The sequence below is a fragment of the Phoca vitulina genome, unplaced genomic scaffold (genome assembly GCF_004348235.1).
Source record: "Phoca vitulina isolate PV1807 unplaced genomic scaffold, GSC_HSeal_1.0 scaffold25, whole genome shotgun sequence".
NCBI classification, from domain to species: Eukaryota; Metazoa; Chordata; class Mammalia; order Carnivora; family Phocidae; genus Phoca; species Phoca vitulina.
This window is the reverse complement of record NW_022589728.1, coordinates 19,649,044-19,669,558: the sequence shown is the minus strand read 5'-3', so window position 1 is coordinate 19,669,558 and position 20,515 is coordinate 19,649,044. Positions and strand designations below refer to the sequence as shown.

General features: G+C 35.6%; 1 protein-coding gene across 1 annotated transcript in view; it reads right to left on the bottom strand.

Moving 5' to 3' along the window:
- CUNH8orf34 (chromosome unknown C8orf34 homolog) overlaps positions 1–20,515 on the bottom strand; it is a 373,414-nt gene that overhangs the window by 50,337 nt on the left and 302,562 nt on the right.

The window sequence follows — 20,515 nt, the reverse complement described above, 5'->3', positions numbered from 1 at the left end:
TTAGGGGTAATATCCATAATGTATGGTGGTAGGCCCTCAATAAATCGTTCCCGCTTTGATTATGAGCCAGCACTCCAACACCATGGCCTTCACTCTACCCAATGCCCTTCCACCATCTAATTCTCCAGCTGTGCTTAACTGCATGTGGGCTCCCAGGCAGACTTTTCTCTCCCTCTGTGGTAGTGAACCTCCCCAAGAACTCACTTAGCCATCAACCCAGAGGCCACCTTCTCCTGGAAGCTGTCTTTGATCACTCTTCACCCTGCGGGCTCCATTAAGTGGCTCCCCCTCCCATGTGCATGCTGTGTATACATATCAGAGCATTTCTGTACTCTCACAAAGTCTGTTCATTCAACTGCCTTTCCTATCATACTGTCAGCTCTTTAATGCCAAGAAGTGTATCTTTCATTTCTAGATGCCCAGTACTTCACAGAATACTTTACAGTAGAAGATGGTCAAAGAATGTTTGTTGAAAGAACAGATGCACTAAGCCCAGAAGGTCAGGATAGCATATTATTTCAGTGCTATACTAAATCATTCTCTAAGAATAGTTTTATCTGTCAGTCTTCTCAAAATCTTATGTAAGAATTCAGCCAACTTAAAACAAATGTGCATTTATAAGCATTTTAGTTCATTTGGGCTGCTATAACAAAATAACATAAACTGAGTGGCTTATAAACAACAAATATTTATTTCTCATGGTTCTGGAGGCTGGAAGTCCAAGGGTGCCAGTATGGCCAAGTGAGGGCCTTCTTTTGGGTTGCAGACTTCTAATTGTATCTTTGCATGGTGGAAAGAGCAAGGGAGCTCTCTTGGGTGTTTTTATAAGAGCATTAAACCCACTCATGGGTTGAAACCCAGTCATCTCCCAAAGGTACCACCTCCCAAAGGCCTCACCTCCTAATATTATCACTTTGGGTATGAGGCTTTCAACATATGAATTTTGGAGGGACACAAAACCTCAGACCATAGCAAGAAGATAACCTGAAAAGCATTCAGAAAAATCAAAGTTTAAGTTTCTCTACATTTTCCACTGATAGTCAAATAAAGACACCACTGATTTATTCCTACATGTATGTGTAAATTCAATAGACCCAATACATATGAACAAGGTGCTTATCCATACTTTTGTAATTTTACAGCCAAGGAGTCTTTTAAGAATTTAATCTTGGGAGAACTCTCACTTCCGGCAGCCTGGTTATTGAAGTTCCACATGGGGCGATGGGGGTGGGGGACTGAAACAAGGGGACTTGTGTCCAAGAAAATTGTAACTTACATTTTTCTAATTTTCACTCCTCCCACACAAAGGAAGGTCAGATTCTCCATTGTTGTTTTCATCTGAATGAAGGTGAAGTATTCTCTTGCAAATTTAGTAGATGTTAACTTCAGACTGATAATTTAATGTTTTTTCCTCCCTAAGTAAAATCAATGTGTATATAATGGGTAAAAAAAAAAAAGTGAATTTGGTTATACATATGCAAATATTAGAATGGTTTAAAGAAATATAGACTGTGTGTGTGTATGTGTGTACGTGCATCTATATAGAAATATTTAAATATTGCTTTCTTCAAAAGCTCTGGCACTCTTCTTGGAAATGCAAAATAGTTAAGGCTAAAATAACTAGTTTTTATTTTTATCATTATTGTCATAGCTGTGCCAAGGTCATAGCTGTGCCAATGTTGCTAAGAATCGTTACAGGAAAAGTAACTCTAAGTTCAGTAGTCTTTACTGCTGAGTTTAAAACAAATTCCAACCTTTGAGGAATGTTATGACCATTTGGAAAGGAAGCCTACCTATTCAACACAATGCACTATTTAAATAAGTGAGCCTAAGAACAGTACAAGAAAATAAGTCTAAGAATCATTTGCATGCTCTACATTATCTCTGCTTTGGGTGAAAAGAAGTGTAGTTCTGAAAGGCCCCAGGTTCCCATGCAGACAGCGAGCCGCCACAATCCCTTATAACTCTTCCTGCCTCAATTTGGAATAAAGTTAACAGACTCTGCAAAGCTCAGTTAAAGATATATAGTTCTTAATAGTGATACTACACTCCCTGACTTCTCAGAACTAATGTAAATATGTTCATACATCACTCATTTTAGGAGAGGATAATCCAGCCTGACAATCCCAGCCAAGAAGTATGGCTTGAATTCAACTTCATGAAGGAGTCATCCTGTGTTCCTGAGCTGACTCCAGTTTAGCTTGAGAATCTGCTGTTATAATACAAAGGGTAGGCCGACCCAAAACCACTGAGCCAACAGAAAAACAAATACGTCCACACGGGGGGAAAAAAGCAAGTCTGTTTTATTGTTTGTACAAAAAAGAGAGAATTTAAAAGCAAAAACAAAAATAAAAACAAGCCACCTTATCCCTGTGACTGTCCCTCTTGTCATGGCAGCTCGCATCCTGGGTTGGCGGAAGTACACAGTGTTTCCTGATCTCTGTGAACAGACTGGAAGTCCCTGAAGGACAAAGGCAGGGCCTTGTCACCATTGTGTTCCCAGGGCTGTCAGAATGCTTGGCACCCAGAAAGCACGCTGTCCGTGTCTGCTGACTGACTGAATCTTACCCTGTTGGGCTACTTCAATCCAAGAACCCATGACAATGCAGAACAACTGTGACCAAGTTCAATAGCTACCATTTTTTTGCACTTTACCTATAAATGATCTCAGTTCACCCTCATGCAATTGTAAAGAGTTGCTTTTATGAGTGAAAATACCGAGTTCAGAGAAACCATTGCTTGCTCAGTATCTTAGCGCTAAAAATGAATAATGCCAGATTTGACCTCGGGTTTTTAGAACTCCAGAATCCATGTTCTATCCATTGTGCATTGTCTTTACTTCTCAGAACACATATAAGATTTGGCTTGGCCTAGGTTTAAATTTTGGAAAAACTCTACATAGATGTTCAAGGCAGGCAACATTTTTAACTTTGCAAAGTTCTTAAAGTCAGCTGGTTCATCAGCATCCCTGCCCCACCGTTTCCAGAGACTGATAGTAGAAAATGTACAGGGACACAGATCCTACAAAACTTTCCTACAGACAGCACAGGGTTTCACTTTTGTTTTAAACGCTGGCTTAAAGGACCTTGGTTGTAAGAAAAATGCAAAATAATAATAATAAAGTTTTGTCTTTTATCAGTTGCATAGCAAGACTTTAAAATGGAATCAAGTTTATTTCCACTCTGACAATCACATTTTGATGATGAACTGCAAGTGTGAGGATAAGATGCCTTTTTTTTTTTTTATGTTATGGAGGAGGAATTGTTTCAGTTTGTGAATAGTATACTTGGTACGCATCTGATCACCCTGTGTGTAAATCATTTATTAAGCCCTCTGTCAACTGTGTTTAACTAAATAAGAATTCTCTTTCATCTATAGGAAGAAATATCCATATGTGAAGACTCCAGATTTTTAGAGAAATAAGCTAGTCCTGTTCAAAATCGTATCAATCAACACCATTTAAGTTATTCAAGACCTTGATCAGGATATTTATTTACATAGAATTTTTGGAGTGTTGTGGTGTGCAGATTCACTTCCACACTTGTTCTGTTTAGATTAACATTCCTTACTATCCTTCCAATTAACACATCACTGAACAGCAAAAATGAACAAAAACCAAAAAAGTATAGAATAGTTGACCAAAACGTTATTTAAATTTTTACTTTTTAAAAGTTCTTTTCCATTAAGCGGAGATGACTTTTCTTCACCTTTAAGGACTCATTTTAGAAGCAAAATTGCCCTCCCACCTCCACCCCTTCTACCTGGCATAACACCCAGCATAGATGCTTAGCAAATATTTAGGGATTTTGATATGAATATTGATATGAATATATCAATTTGATATGAATGATAATGAAGGAATTAGTGTTCATTATAATTGTTTTTAAGATTTTATTTATTTGAGAGAGAGATAAAGATAGCGACAGAGATAACACAAGTGGGGAGGAGAGGGAGAAGCAGGCTCCCTGCCGAGCAGGGAGCCCAATGCGTGGCTCGATCCCAGGACCCTGGGATCATGACCTGAGCCAAAGGCAGATACTTAACCGACCGAGCCACCCAGGAGCCCCTCATTATAATTTTTTAAGAAAAAAACTGCATTTTCTACATTTATCATGAATAGTAGGCCAGAAATCTGCTAAGATTATGCTTTTCAAAATAGAATAAATTAGTTCCTCATTGAATTAATTCTATATAAGTGGTCTATAGCATCTGAGTACTTCTATCTCTTGCAGGCCACGAATGTAGGGAAAATAGAGTCCCCCCACCTACCTCATGCCTTCAAGCAGGCACACACTCTGTGTTAGGTACTGTACCTGATGCAGGGGACATCGGAGGGTCTAATGGAAAATGCAAGGCTGTCGGTTACTCTCACATGCACCATCTACACTGGGGACACTCTTCGTTTTAAGCCACAGATGCTTGTGTGCATGAAGTTACTTCTTACAAAGCTGGGGCTATATTTCCCCACAGGTACCCAGTTGGCTTGGGCAATTGCGGGTGTTGGACATCTAGAGAGAGGCAGCAGTCTGACTACCAGAAGTAAGAGTACTGGCTGCAGAACCACGAGGATCTCTGTCAAAGCCGGCTCTGCTATTCCCTAGCTTTGTAATCTTGAGCGATTGTTGAGCCTCTTGACAGCATTTTCTACAGCTGTGAAACTGGTATAACAATGCCCATCACATATGAAGATTTTATACAATAGTATCTGGGAAGATAGCACAGTCACTAGCAAATAATACATTTTCAATATAAAGGCAGCTCTTAACGTGATGCTGAATTATTATTCTATTACTGTTATTACTGACATGGCCATTATACCTGTTCCTTCTGTCAGAGTCCGGAGGGAGTTACAGAAGATTCAATTGTTTTAGTGCCAAGAAGACTCTCAACAGGAGACCTCATTAATCTGGGATAAAACCTTTCCTTGACAGTGAAAGCATGACAGTTCTTCTAGAGCTGAGCTTGGGCTCTATTTTGAAGCCAGTGACCTTGAGTGATCCTGTTATCTTCTAGAATATTTATAATGCCATCGCACACATTATTTCATCAGAATAAGCAACGCCAAAATGTATTCCACTTGTGCTACAGAATATTTAGTTTTTGTAGGTTCAGGAATTTCCTATGAGGTTAAATATTTCCAGGAAGTTTCTGAATACAGAAAAATATATTAATGTACTATTTATTAGCTAAAGGTTAAGTAACCATTAACAAAAGTTTTGATGTGTCTAGTCTATGGCTAGCGATATATGCAGTGTAGTTGCTCTGAGAAATCTGCTTTACCTTGGTTTTTATGTAAAAGTAGACATTTTATGTGAACATTTCTAAGTGTGCTTTTTACTGTGATTGGTAGACTATGATGTTCATATCCCCTTAAGAGTTTCAAAGGTAGAGTTTATTGGAGTTGTCTTTGCATTTCTGTTTTCTTAAAAATCTCAGAAGTTCTCTGTGCAAATAGTATAGCTTCAGTTAACTCAGACATTAATTCACTGTGACCAGAAGAGCCTGGGGTATTCTTTTCCAGGCTCTAGATTTACTCACGTTCCAGGGTGAATTGGATAGGTTAAGTTTACTTAATGTCTTCTTTAGCCTCAAGGTTCCACCCTTCACCTGCTGTTTAACATTCCTTTCCAGATTCTTAAAAGCCCTATTTACATCGAAAAGGAATTTTACGCCCTAACACAAAGTAATCATGAAAGAACGTACTTGTCAACTTAACTCCTGGTAGCAGGTTTTGGCTTCTTTTCCCCACTTTAAACTAAGGTAGCAATCTAACAGAGCTTTAGAAAAAAATGTAAAAGTAACACTTCCAGGATATACTTTCAGGATATACTTTTCCATTTCTAAGGTCAACGGTATGCATTATTAGTTTATAGTATGATTTATTAGTTTGGTTTTTCCCCTAGTACGTAGCACCATATTTTTTAATCCATTTGGTTAATGAAATCACTCTTGGCATTTTTTAAAGTGATTCTTTTTTAACTTAATACATGCGCAGAATTGTTTGAAAGTACATGGTAACCAAATGCTAGAAAACCACAGAAACGGGAACTTGAACAGAATGTAGGAGGCGTGTTCTCAGAGCCTCCTGCTCCTGACTAGAACATGACTTGACCCCCTCCAGCAGCCACAGAAAGGGCTTTAGTACCACTGACCATGACTGTCCCTTGCCAGGAACAGAACACACACAAAGAAAGGTCATGTAGAGGCCATGTATGACAGGCCAGTTACTAGTTAATTTCAATAATATGGAGCATGTCATTCATACATCAGAATCCTCTTTATCATATTACAAACCATATTCCTGAAAAAATTTTTTTGGAAGTATAATTTGTAAGACAAGGCCTATTGAGTCTTATGTAAACTATATCCTCAAATTTCTAAAGGAGGGTCATATAAAATGTCCCCGAGGCTTCTAGTTTTCTATCTTCTTTATGTTTTTACTTGGAGAGATGGAAAAAGATACTATGTCAAATAGTAAAACAGGTAGTCAAAAATGACTTATGTGGTATAAAGATCAAATCCAAATCTCCGTTAAAATCTAACTCTTCCAACCTAAAGAAAGTTCTCTTTTCTCTAAACTGACTATGTATACAGTCTGTGTCATACAATTTACTTAATGGTTTTCATCTTGGTGCATTTAGATAATCTTCCTAAGAGAACTAGAGTCTCTTTAGGGCTAAAACTATTTCACTTTCCGTTTTTCTTCTACGAGGCTTTATGCAACGAGTGTGGTGGAAGGGGTCATATTAATATCTTAATAAATAAATCTCAGTTGGTTAACAAAACAGGATACACAATTTAATAGTGTGTTAAATTTTATACTTAGTGTTCACAAACACATCTATATGATCCAAGGGTGCTCTTTTTTTTTTTTTACAAAATAGTAATAATTTGCTCTAAGAGAATATGTTTTCAATATTCCAGTGCTATAACCATAAAATATGCTATTTGTCATTTTCTTTTAAGTATTACTTCAAGAACAAAATAATGTGCAGCACTACAGAACTTCACAAGATCCTATCTTTTTAAAACATCAACATTCTCTGGTGGATTGGTAGGAAATTGGATCCATGCTATTCTCAAAGAGAACTACCTACAAATTTATGGGGACTTTCCTGATATTCAAAAAAACAAAACATAAAAAAAAAACCCACTACAATTTAAGACCTAACTAAAGAGAAATGCTGGTCTAAATACACCACATAATGTTAAAATTAAGAAACATTTTCTAACTCAACCACTCTCTTTGATCCATAGAGTACGGCATCGCACTGCTGTTTTATGTAAGCATGGGAGAAAATTTCCCCACTTTTAAATTTGGAAATCCTAATCATAATTATAAACACAAAACTGTGGCAGTCCCTATAAGGATATAAGTTCCTGGGAGGCAAGCTCTGGAGCCCCAGCTGTGTATCCACGATCAAGTTTGCCAGTGATACCCCAGAGCCGTGACCTGTGAGTTTTTACGGAATCCTTCTCTATGTTTCTCACTTGGATTCCTTTTGCATGTGTGTGTTCTCAAGCTTTATTTATTTATTAATTTGTTTGTTTGTTTGTTTATATCTATTCAAGTATAATTAACATGCAGTGTTATATTAGTTTCAGATGTACAATGTAGTGATTCAACAATTCTATGCATTACTCAGTGCTCATCAAGATAAGTATACTCTTAATCCCCTTTATTTCACTCATCCCCCCCACCCGCCTCCCCTACAGTTTCTTCTCTGTATTTAAGAGTCTGTTTTTTATTTGTCTCTTTTCTTCTTTGTTCATTTGTTTTGTTTCTTAAATTCCACATAGGAGTGAAATCACATGATATTTGTCTTTTTCTGACTGACTTATTTCACTCATTCTGTATTTTCACCTGGATTCTTTATATCAGTGATGTGGTAATCAAAGTTTAACAACCAGTTCTACAGGTGAAAAACTAGGGCTCATTAGGCAGCACTTGCTGATTTCTGCGATGTAAATATTCCCAGAGCACTGATGTCAGGCTACCAATGAGATGTCATTGAACACAGAGCTGGGAAACCACTGCGAGCCAGCTCCAGCACACTGCTCAAAATGCTAACAGTCTGGTCAAAGGAAGAGTATGTCCTAGGTGATAAGGAACAAGCTTACAGTTATAAGCCTTGCCAAAGAAATAGTTAGAAAGGTTTCAAGGAGTTGTTCTTTCATACAATTCAAAGGGAGGGACATTGAATTTAATGGGACATCAATACAAACCATCTGTGGGAGGTCAAAGGGGTCAAATTTTGGTCACTAAGTAACAAAGAGCTCTCCAACAAGTTTAACGGAGATATGTTTTTCATCCTGAAGTCTTAGTTTCCTTTAACCTGGAAAAGTTGAGGTAAGATTGGAAAGCCTCAACATCAATGTTTGAGAATGGAATTGCTCTTAGGATTCTCCATACATGTTGAGCCAGTGAAGCTGTGCCTGCAGTTAAACTAAAACATAAGGAACCTTAACCTTTTCACCTTGTGATGTGAAGGAAGTTCATGGATTGTGGGTATATATCTAAATTTATACAAGAGATGTTGACAAATTATTTGTAATATAATTTATTTTTTAAAAAAGTTCACAGATATTAACATTTTATATTTTTAAGACTTCAATGCAATATAAGTTCTACTAATTTCAGGAAGAAATGTCATAATAAAATAATTCATATATCTTTTCTAATCTCTATATTTTACCTATTCAAGCTTTAGTATAACCAAATATTTCTCAAAGTAATTTCATATTTTTCTAATAACTAATGGTTAAATCTTAATGTCAAATAAATCCTAACCCACAGTTTAGAGGCTGATTGTAATTCAAGCCTCTAAACCCTCAATAAAATGTGGAGTGCGAGACTTTTAGCTTTCCATTGAGATCCTGTATACAACAATTTCACATAACCTACTTTTTCTATTAAGGCTCACTAAGTATTAAGTCCTTTAGCCTTTGTGATGTTTTCCAGCACAAGGGTAAGCTGGTCCACTTGGCCCTCAAAGTGATCTAAAAATAATAATTCTTTCCTGAACTGTGTTGCTGTCCTGGCAGTCAACTCTAATCCCTCAGTCCAATATTAGGACATGGTTCTGCTTGAAATGCCATGTAATTGAAATTATAAGCTCTTGTGTTCTTCTTGGAAGTAAGCCAGAATATTTGAAATCAGCTTATAGTAAACATATACTGAGCTAGGAACTGTCATGTTACAATGTGGGATAAATTATGGTCATTGTTCCAGTTTACCCAGGGGTCCACTAGCATTAAACACAATGTGAATTTCCTAAAACACTGAGGTTTCCAATAATAGAGTCCCTTTCCAGGTTCTTCTGCCTTCTTCAATAATAATGCTTTGTTTTACTATTATTTTGTGCATGATGCCTTCCAGCTAGTACATGCTCAAACAATTTTAAAAGAACAAAATATAGTATAAAATCCAAAGCCTTTAGAATAAAAGAGAAGGTCTCTTGAGTCACACTTCCAGCATTTGCTAACTCTGTGACTGTGGATATATTAATCTCTTAGAGCTTCTATTTCCTAATCTTGAAAATTAGGGATAATGCCTGCCTGTTTGGAATGTTATGAAAATTAAAAGATAATGTCTGTAGAGCCCTGAGACCAATGTATGGACATAGTATACACTGAATAAGTGAGCTATGATGATAATGATGATGATTAATTGATTCTAAGGAAGAAGAGTTTCCCTTGGCATCCTGACTCTCCAAGAGCAGTGTACCAAAGCAAATCAATTTACTCTATTCATGTGGATTTAAAAATGTTCAGTTTGTGGATCATACAAAGCTTTAATCTTTTTTATTATGGTAAAATATGCATAACATTTACTATTTTAACCCTTTTAAAGTATATGAATCAGTAACACTAAGTATATTCACAGTCCTGTGCAACCATCACCACTATGTAATTACAGAAGTTTTTCATCTCCCCAAAAGTAAACCCCAAACCCATTAAGCAATGATTTCCCTTTCTCCTTTCCTTTCAGCCTCTGACAACCCCTAATCTGCTTTCTGTTTCTATGAATTTGCGTATTCTGGATATTTCAAATAAGTGGAGTCATACAATATGTAACATTTTGTGTCCATTTTCTTTCACTTAGCATAATATTTTCAATATTGTAGCATGTATCAGAATTTCACTTTTTTATGGCTGAATAATATTCTATTCTACATTTTATTTATCTGTTCATTAGTTGATAGAGATGTTTCCACTTTTTGGCTATTGTGAATAGTGCTGCTATAAACAGTCACAAAGTTTTTTCTCTGAGCATCTGTTTCCAATTTGGGGGGTATATACCTAGGAGTGGAATTGCTAGGCCATATGGTAATTCTGTATTTCAGTTTTCATTTTGTGCCTTTAAAAATTGCAAAGGCAAAATTTTAGAAGTTATATATAAACTTACCATATAGCACAGCAATTCTACTCATGTGAATCTCCCACAGGAAATGTAAACATATTCACAGAAGTATCTGCACGTGAATCTTCATAGCATATTAATAATAGTCCAATATCAGAAACACCTCAAATGTCTATCAACTCATGAACTTATAATCCAAATATGGTATATCCAGCAACGTAATACTACTATTCATTAATAAAAAAGAATGAATCTACTGATCATATTACAATATGGATGAACCTCGAAAACATTATGTTAAATGAAAGACGCCAGACACAAAAGACCACATGCTATCTGTTTCCATTTATATGAAATGTTCAGAACAGGCAAATCTATGGAGACAGAAAGTAAACTGATTAGTGGTTGCCTAAGGCTAGGAGTGGAAATGAAGATTAACTGTAAATGGAACATGAGTTATCATATTGGGGTGATGATAATGTCCTAAAACCAAATCACTTTTTTAAAGATTTTATTTATATATTTGACACACAGAGAGAGAGAGAGAGAGTACAAGCAGGGGGAGTGGCAGGCAGAGGGAGAGGGAGAAGCAGACTCCCCGCTGAGCAGGGAGCCCAATGCGGGGCTCCATCCCAGGACCCTGAGCTGAAGGCAGATGCTTAACTGACTGAGCCACCCAGGCACCCCCTAAAATCAAATGATGATGATGGTTGTAAAACTCATGATATTTAACAAAAATCACTGCATTGTATCCTTGAAGTGGCTGAATTTTTATGGTACATAAATTGTATCTCCTAAAGTAAAAACATTTCCGTAGAGGAAAATGCACGGTAAAAATCATACTATTCCTCCTTGTTATCCATTGCTATTCTGGGTTCAGAAATTCATCATCATACTCAAGGATTACAAAGACTCCAATTGGTGTCCTTGTCATCTCTATAATGTTCTCCATTCAAATTTAACCATATCAAGTAACCCTCAGGTAATTCCTTCTACTATTCCAAAACAAAAAGAACAAGCTCAGAGATACCCAAAGATCTCTACTTATTGCCCTCAACCTAGCATTCAGGACCCACAATCCACCATTATTTCTCCTACTCAAAAACAAATAATCCGGTGTGCCTGGGTGGCTCAGTCGAATAAGCGTCTGCCTTCGGCTCAGGTCATGATCCCAGCGTCCTGGGATCAAGCCCCACAACAGGCTCCCTGCTTGGAGGAAAGCCTGCTTCTCTCTCCCCCTCTGCTGCTCCCCCTTGCTTGTGCTTGCTTTCTCTCTGTCAAATAAATAAATAAAATATTTTTTTAAAAAGCCATAAAAAATAATCTGCTACAACATCACAGGCTTCTGTGGCCCTCACAACAATACCACCTATTCTAAACTCCAAGACTTCTTCATCTCTTTCTCATCTAGTGTGTTTTACCCCTTCTCATAATGCATAGGAAACCTTCCCAAGATGTAAGATTTCCCTAAGTTTTGTATCACACAAAAGTTTTCTCTTTTAAGCCTACTTTAGTGTTTTGTAGTAATAGTTGTCTTACTTCTTCATTTGTACCCTTAAACAGAGATGCTATTGAGCTATACAAAGTTCGTGAAACAGATCACCTGGTCTGAATTATCCCTTGACCATCACTGTCCTTGAGCAAGTCTAATTAACCTTTAATTAATTTACTCATTAATAAAACAGATAATTTGTCACTAATTTGTCGCAAAAATTGTATGTCATGTGTGAGAACACTTAGCACAGCAATTGGAACATTGAAAGAAATCAATAAATGTCAGTTCTTATTACAATTTATATTATTTTCTACATAAAATTGTAATCTAATTTCTAGTGAATGCCTTAATTCAGATGACAAGATGATACATTTGAGAATATAAATTATATCCAATATGTCAGTTCTCTATAGCACTAGACAACTATTTATTGATTGAATTATTGATTGATTATTTTAAAAAAAAACTTAAGGAAAAACAGAGTTTCTGTATTTATGCTGAGTATTATTATTGTTATTATTAGTAGTATTCTTGAGAATCATGTATGCCAAACCAACAACTAGTCTGAATTTTACCCAACCAGAAACAATAACGTGATCAGATTTTTATTTTAGAAAAATCTCCTTAGTTTTGAGTAGATAGACTGATGGAGTAAAAGACTGAAGTCATGATGATAATTTTTCAAAATAACTTGAGTGAGAGATGGTGAGTTCTCTGGATTAAGGCAAAAACAGGTTAAGTTTAAGGATTTCAGCTTTGATGTTTTAAGATTGAAATGCCAATAGGGCTTCTAGCGAACAGGTTCTGTGTTGTTTTCTTTTTGTTGTAGTGGTGGTGTTTTGGTTTGGTTTGGTTTGGTATATATAATTCTGAACCTTAGGGAGAGATCCAGAAGAGAGAACTAGACTTAAAGCCAACAGAAGTCATGGGTGTGAATGACATTACTTCGAGAGAGTATGCAAAACGAAAAGAAAAAACAACAGAGACAAGAAGTAGTATTGGTAAACACCAAAATTTTGGGGGCAGACAGAGGAATAAACCTAGCAAAGAAGACTAAGATAGATGGTCAGAGCCTAGATAATCAGAAGAGAATGGTATCTTAGGAAACAAAAGAAGCAGGAGCTTCAAGAAGAAAAATGTGTTAGTCAACTATACCAATTTGCATGAAAAGACTAAATAAAATGAAGACTGATCCATCCAGATATTGGGTGGAAGTTATTGAAGAATAGAATGTAAAATATTCTTGAAGATAGCATGTTGGATAGATTGGTAATGACAAATATCAAAGTCCTCAGTGAAGAATGTGAGCAGTGTATTGACATTGTATCAGATAATATAAACCTCAGAGGAAGAAGAATTGTTATTTAGAGTTGAAAACAAATGGTCAGTAAGTTGCAATGAAGAACTAGGATAAACACAATATTGCCTCTTATAACTGGTATAACTAAATAACGAGTATTTGCACAAAAGCATGAGTAATGAAGAAATGTCTGGGAAAGTACAGATCTTCTTCAACTTACAATGTTGTTATGACCCAGTAAGCCCATCATAAGTTGAAAATATCCTAAATCAAAAATGCATTTAATATACCTAACCTACCAAACATCATAGCTTAGCTTGGTCTACCTTAAACATGCCCAGAACACTTATAGCCTACAGTTGGGCAAATTCATCTATTTTATAAAGTACTATTTTATAGTAAAGTATTTAATATCTCATGTAATTTATTGAATACTACACCGAAAGTGAAAAACAGATCGGTTGTATGGGTACAAAATGGTTTTAAGTGTATTGGTTGATTGCCTTCGTGATCACATGGCTCACTGGGAGCTGTGGCTGCTGTATCATACATACCATATCATACCATATACTGCTAGTCCAGGAAAAGATCAAAATCGAAAATTTGAAGTACAGTTTCACTGAATGCATACTGCTTTTGTACCATCATAAAGTTAAAAAAAAAAAAAACAAAAAACCCGTAGGTCAAACCATTGTAAGTTAGGGATCATCAGTTTAGGTTTCCACTAAGGACAGAAAATGGAAGCACCATAGGTACTTATAGGTACCTTTGTAGGTAAAGAGGTTGAAGATACTTGACATTTGATTTTCCGTAAGATAAGAGTTCAAAAATAAGATAGTTTTAAGGACATTCTGCTTAGGGAGTGCTTTCCGAGTCTGTTTTTGAAGAAAGGACGTGTCTTGGAGGTACTGGGACCTCCTGGTTTCTAATGCCAACCTGGGCAGAACTCCATTTCTTAGAGTTATGCTGACATAACCACAATGACAATAACAATATTTCATCATATTCAAACATCTGATTAGGAGGTACTGTTACCTACTTAGATAAAAGGAGAAATTTGAAAAGAGATTAAAGGCCACAAAATGGAAATTATTCAGACCCACATCATCCTATAACCTTCAGCCTAAGCAACATGCTCCGGCAAATTGGGAGGTACCCAAGACAGGAGAACTGTGGCTTTACATGCAGTTATAAGAGTTGTAATGTTATGTTTAAGGACACCATTATATTCCACTCAGGACATCAGACCTTTGGAAAAGATGGCTAATAAATAAAAGAACACCCAAATATTCGGAGAGTGGTTTTCCTTCCTTCAGTGCAATCCAACAAGCATTCATTGAGCACCTCCTGCTCTTAGCACTGTGCTAGGTAGTGAATATCTTTAGATAAATATGACTCATTATAATAGAAATTTTACTTTCTACTTCATTATATTATTGGTAAAAATATCATCATGGTGATAATCTCAGAATCCATATCATGGAAATCTCTGGACTCATGTCAAACACTGGTAAAATAATTTGATTGGTGATTTTGCAAGCTACACTGCCATCTATTTGCTAAAATTCTAAAAGACATTCAGAATAAGCCCAAAGAAATTCTAGTTCTATGTGATTTGAGGCAACTATTCTCTCTAAGCTTCTTTCCACAAATCATAAAGACAAAGTTTGCCTTGTTACAGTCTCTTACCAACTGTGTGAAAACACATCAAAAATCAACTATTTATTGACATCTGCACATCATGGCTGAGCAAAGACTGACAAACCACAGATAAAATGAATATGTTACGCTTGAATCTCCAATATATAAAGGATGATTTAGTAAGTTTCTTTGCTTTCCTTTTATGTCAACAACTGTATGAAAAAAGTTACTCGTCTAAGAAATAGAGAACATCAGTATTCTGTTGTCTAGCTGGAAACCAGTCAACAGTAGAATAAGAAGGTTTTCCTAAGTGCTACAGAGCTGTTGTTGAATCAAAGATCATGAACTAACTCCATTCTGTAGAAAAAGCACCCCGGGACAGAATTTGAACAATTAAGCAGTATCATAAAAAGAGAGGAAAGTGAAAATTTGGTGTTTTAAAAATTTGGATCAGGAGTAAGGCAGTTAAAATTTAATGTCCATTAAAAGTGAAAGTGATAAGATTGGCTATGGTTAGTCTCTAAGTATAAAACACTTCCTCATGAATTTCTGACAATTTTCATTTATACATGACTTACTGCATTTATGTGGTTTTATTTCTTTTCTTTCTCTCAAGCTGAAGAGTAATTCAAAGATGCAGTCAGATATTTAATTAAATCTATAAGGACTGAATTCATCATACATACTTGCAAATAATTTAAAGAAAAAGAAATTATAACTGCCTCATATCTAATTTTATCCTTTTAATATCCTTTTGCTGATAAAGTTTAATATCTTTTGCTTCATATAATTGAATGTATTTGTTACTTGACCAAACCTCATACGATTTTCCAGGACCCTAAAGGCATTCAAAATCTCTAATATAAATTTCCTTGTAAAGAAATACCTTATATAATTCTCTCAATTCTTGAGCCCTTAAAAGTGTTTAACAAAAAGTGTTTAACAAAAAGACAAAACATTCACATGATGTAACAGGAACAGCTCCATGTTAAGTTAGTGCTCTAAAAGAAAATAAATACTCATGTTTCTCAATAATCTAAACAGTAATTTTCAAAGTTTGTTTATAGTAGGACAGTTCATATTTTCAAAACAAATGTTACACCCAAACCTTATGCATAAAACAGACAACACTGGAACTACTCTACTGAAGAGGAGACGGGGTCGGAATGGTGCTCCCCGAAGCACAAGTGCATGCTTCTTGGTCTCTAAACACAGGTGAAAAGAAATGACTTGAATTCTAGTAGTGCCACGGTCACCCAGTCTGTCTCAAGTATGACAGAGACTTGGGTTCTGTCTCAGTCTGTTCAGGCCATCTTAATAAAATATCATAGATTGGGTGGCTTATAAACAACAGAAATTTACTTCTCATAGTTCTGGAGACTGGTAAGTCCAAGATCAAGGTACCTGCAGATTCTGTGTGTTGTGTTGTCTGGTGAGAGCCCATTTCCTGGCTCACAGATGGCTGTCTTCTTGTTGTGCCCTCATAGGGCAGAAGGGATAAGGGAACTCTCTAGGGTCTCCTTCATAAGGGCACTAATCCTATTCCTGAAGCCTCCACCCTATGATATGATCACCTTCCAAAGGTCCCACCTCCAAATACCATCACATTCGGGATTAAAGGAATAGGTTTCAACATACAAATTTTGAGGAGACACTACTAACATTTAGTCTATAGCAGGTTCTAATCACGCTTTCACCATTAGTGGTAGTTATTTACCTTCCCTGAGACTTAATGTCTCCATCTAAAAATGAAGATAAACTTACCTCACAGAGTGTTTATACAATTTTAAATAAGCTAATGTAAACAAAGCTGAAGTACTTCACATGGTTACAGCCAGGGTCCCTGCTCTCAAGGGAAATATATTCTAAGAGAGTTGCAAGCCTCTCTCAAATAGAATCCTTCTACATACCTATCAATATCTCTAGCAGTGAATCCTCAAGCAGAAAGATCTGACCTCCTAGAAGGTTTGTAGTCCACTACCTGCCAGAGGAGAATTCCTAGGTTGGAATTCCATGTGGACAAATAAATTGGAACAGAGTAGTGCAGAGATGTTAAGGTGGTGACTGTAACTTCCCTGACCCAGGATCGAAGCAGACAGAGGGATCTAGGATGGTTGCCAGCTTCCTAGATTAGTTGACTGGGAGAAACAGTGGTGGCATTCTGTAGGAAGTAGTTTCTGCTAAGGATGAGGGTTGTTGGCCAGAAGAAAAAAATGAAAGGAGAAGAGATTTGGAAGTGGAAGGTATGTTGAGCATGGAAAAGACTGCAAGCAAAACTGGAGTCCAGAAGTGTTCATGCATCCTATGCTCCACCAGAAACGCAATCTAGTGAGGCAAATCCACCAAAGTATTATTGATTTCCCCCAAGTTGATCTCAAATGGTGGAACCACAGGAAGGAGACAAATGTGAGGGAATGGCATTCCTGGCAGAGATAAATGGCTTGTGTGTCTAAGATCTGAATATTGTCCACTCTCATTTTATTGTCCTTGGGCTGCAGGTCCTCCAGGCTGGGATACCTTTGTCCCTTCTTGAAGAGTAGACTCTACATGGCTATTTCTCAACTTTTGTGGTCTCCAAGTAAAGATGTCTGTTAATTATTGATTATGTTTTCTTGACCTCATTTAAAGTTTGTCTTCTTAGACTATAATACCTTTATATTTCTTATTTGATTAAGCAATCTTTCTAGAAATTCTCTTTTATGACGTTTGCTTTTTTACTACTGAAATGCAAATACTTTTCCAATAAATATTAAAAAGCAAAACACTTAAAAAAGAAATGAAAATTTCCAGAAATTCAGATTTAAATAAAATACAGGCATCTGACTCATGATTCTTAAGAAATACAAATACTTATTTTATAGTTGTGACATCACAGAGATATTTACTTAAAAAATTACTCATCTACCCTTTTTCTCAAAAAGCTTGTGTTATTTCTGAATCAAAATGTCCCAACACATGGAACAAAATAACTGGAAGTTAAGATATCAGTTCTGTCTCTAATTTATAAGATTCTTGTAAATATTATTGAAGCTTTGTTTCAGAAACAGTAAAAATCACTAGTGAAATGCTTTTTATATAAACAAACTAAATATTCTGCAGAAACTGATGGGTAGGTTCCTATATTCTGGCAAATGATATACCAAGCTTCTCTTAAAAGATCAAACCCCTAAACCTATATTTAAAAAATTTATATATTTAAGAAGGCATGCTTCAGAGCTATAATAAAAAACAGCTAGTTATTGTATAATGGTTAAATTCTTTGATTTTTGGGAAAAAAAGAATGAAAGCGAGGGGCTTTATCTTTTCTATATTAAAACATATAAAGCTACAAGAACTAAAACAAAAATAGTATACAAGTCAATTGAGGCTGAGTCTCCACTTCCCAGATGGTAGACTGGTTAAGTGAGCAGACCCTGATTCAGACCACCTGGGGTAAGTACAATCCAGGCTCGGTGGGTTACAAACAGAAACCCAAGGCAAGTTATCACATCTTAAAGTTTAGTCTCCCCAGCTATAAACTGGGTAATAATTAAGACCTGTTGACAAAGATAAGGGATAATGTTTATAAAGTACCTGGCAAAAATTAAAATTAAATAAATATTAATTGTGATATTGTTATATCTAGTAAATTAAGTGAAAAGAAAAAAATATATGCTAATAAGAAAGGAAAGGTTCTCAAAAGCAAATGGCAGTAGCAAATTTTCTCTGAGAATATATTTAGATCTGTGCTTCACAATAACCACCAAAATGAACTCAAAATTGATAAAGGAATTTCAGGGGAAAATGTAAAGAACTTTAAGGCAAATATTTATCAAATACTGGGAAGGGAAAGCTATGTCTAAAAAGAATGAAAGAAATCAGAAAAAGTATAGCTTTAGTATAATCTAAAAAAAAAACTATCATAAACAACGTTAAAAGGCAAAAAAGTTTACTAAAAATATTTACCAGAAACATAAAGTCATTATTTTTAATGCCTAATAAATACTGACAAGTCAATGGGAAAAACAAATGCCCCAGAGAAATATGACCAACAGCAAAGAAAAATAATTCATAAAAAATAGAAATTATGAGTCCAACACATAAATGTAAAAATTGTTCATTAGAAATCAAAGAAATTTACTAGTAAATGAAGAAATCTAACTTTAAGGACCAAAAATGTTCCATTTTACATTTATCAGTATGATAAGTTAATTTTGTGAATTTTTTGTTTATTCATTTGTACATTTTAAGAGAATACTTAATTCTGGTAAGGCTTTGGGAGATTTCTGGTTAAAATGGCAAATGAACTTTTTCTGGTTATGTATCAAGAACTTGAAATAGTTCATATTATTTGACCCTTTTTAGAATCTAGCCCAAGGAAAACACTGAGACACTGACGATTTTGTTCATCGTTGGTCTCTAAAGCATTATGTCCAAACCCAAAATCTCCAAAGCAACTCAAAGCAGTGATTCCCAGCCCTTTTCACCTCAAAACAAACATGGAAAATAATATTTGTGCAACATAACAGTGGGGCCTGGAATAGGCTGTTTGCAGCTGAGTGGGACTCAAAACAGTTACCAGGAGGACTGGAATGTCTGGATCCTAGCATATCTGTCACCAATTCATGACCATCATCAGCCTGGGACAAAATTGTTGGCCATAACCAGCCTAAAAATCTAACATTAAATCAATTATAAAAACTCTGTGTTATGGTTTGACGCAAAAATTAAAGTCTTAAACTTTAAAAAGATAGGATATTTGGTCTGATACTAAAACAGGTAAGTCTGCAGTAATATACAGGTATTAAAATTAGCTTTACAAAGAATTTTATGTGAGACCGTTGTCATTATGTTATATAAAGAAATGCAGAATGTAAAGTTGCTTGTTGACCACAGTCCAAAATTTAAATTATGATATGACATGTTTACTGATATACATGCTTAAAAATATTGGCAAAATAAAATGTGACAATTCATCTTTTTATGTTATGGTTTTTGGATTTTAAATTATATTCTTTACTTGGTTTTCCAAAATTTATACAATAAATAGTTTTATATTTATAATAAAAATAAACAAATTTGAAATAAAGAAACCTGTAACAGAGATGCCAGAGAGTTAAAACAAATTGTAGCTTAAAAATATTTTGCACATTGAATGTGGTATTGATGTTGGTATTTTATTAACATTTGGAAATCTCTTTAAAAATCTATGATGCTTGGAAAAGAAGCAAAAAGACTTCACTGTCTAAAAAAAGGATGGTCATTCATCTGACCCAAAAGTCAAGATCTTTCAAATATAGTTCCTAAAATAATTTTTTTCCCTAATGCTCTTTTAATATACATAATGTTAGGTCAACATAATAGCAGGGATATATAATATCTTTTTTAGTTTGAGTCAGCACATTCCTGAGACTCAGACTTTATATGTGACCACTTCTTATAATAGGCAAAAAAATGACCTTGGTAAGATCACTGTGGTTCAGAGGGAAAGGAAGCCCACCAATGTTTAAGTTTCTGTAGGAAAGCGCTTTGCATCTAATCATTTTTATGTAATCTATGTCGTTCCCTTAGCTGAAGAAGAAGATGAACACGTAAAAGAAAACCTTTTTGTGGGGATCTTCATGTTTTTTCATCTCCAGTTAGTGACTGAATATTAATTTAATGTGTTTCACACAAAACAGGCCATCCCAGCGTACACCCTGCACAGTTCCTGATCAGAGTATATACAGGGGTTTTA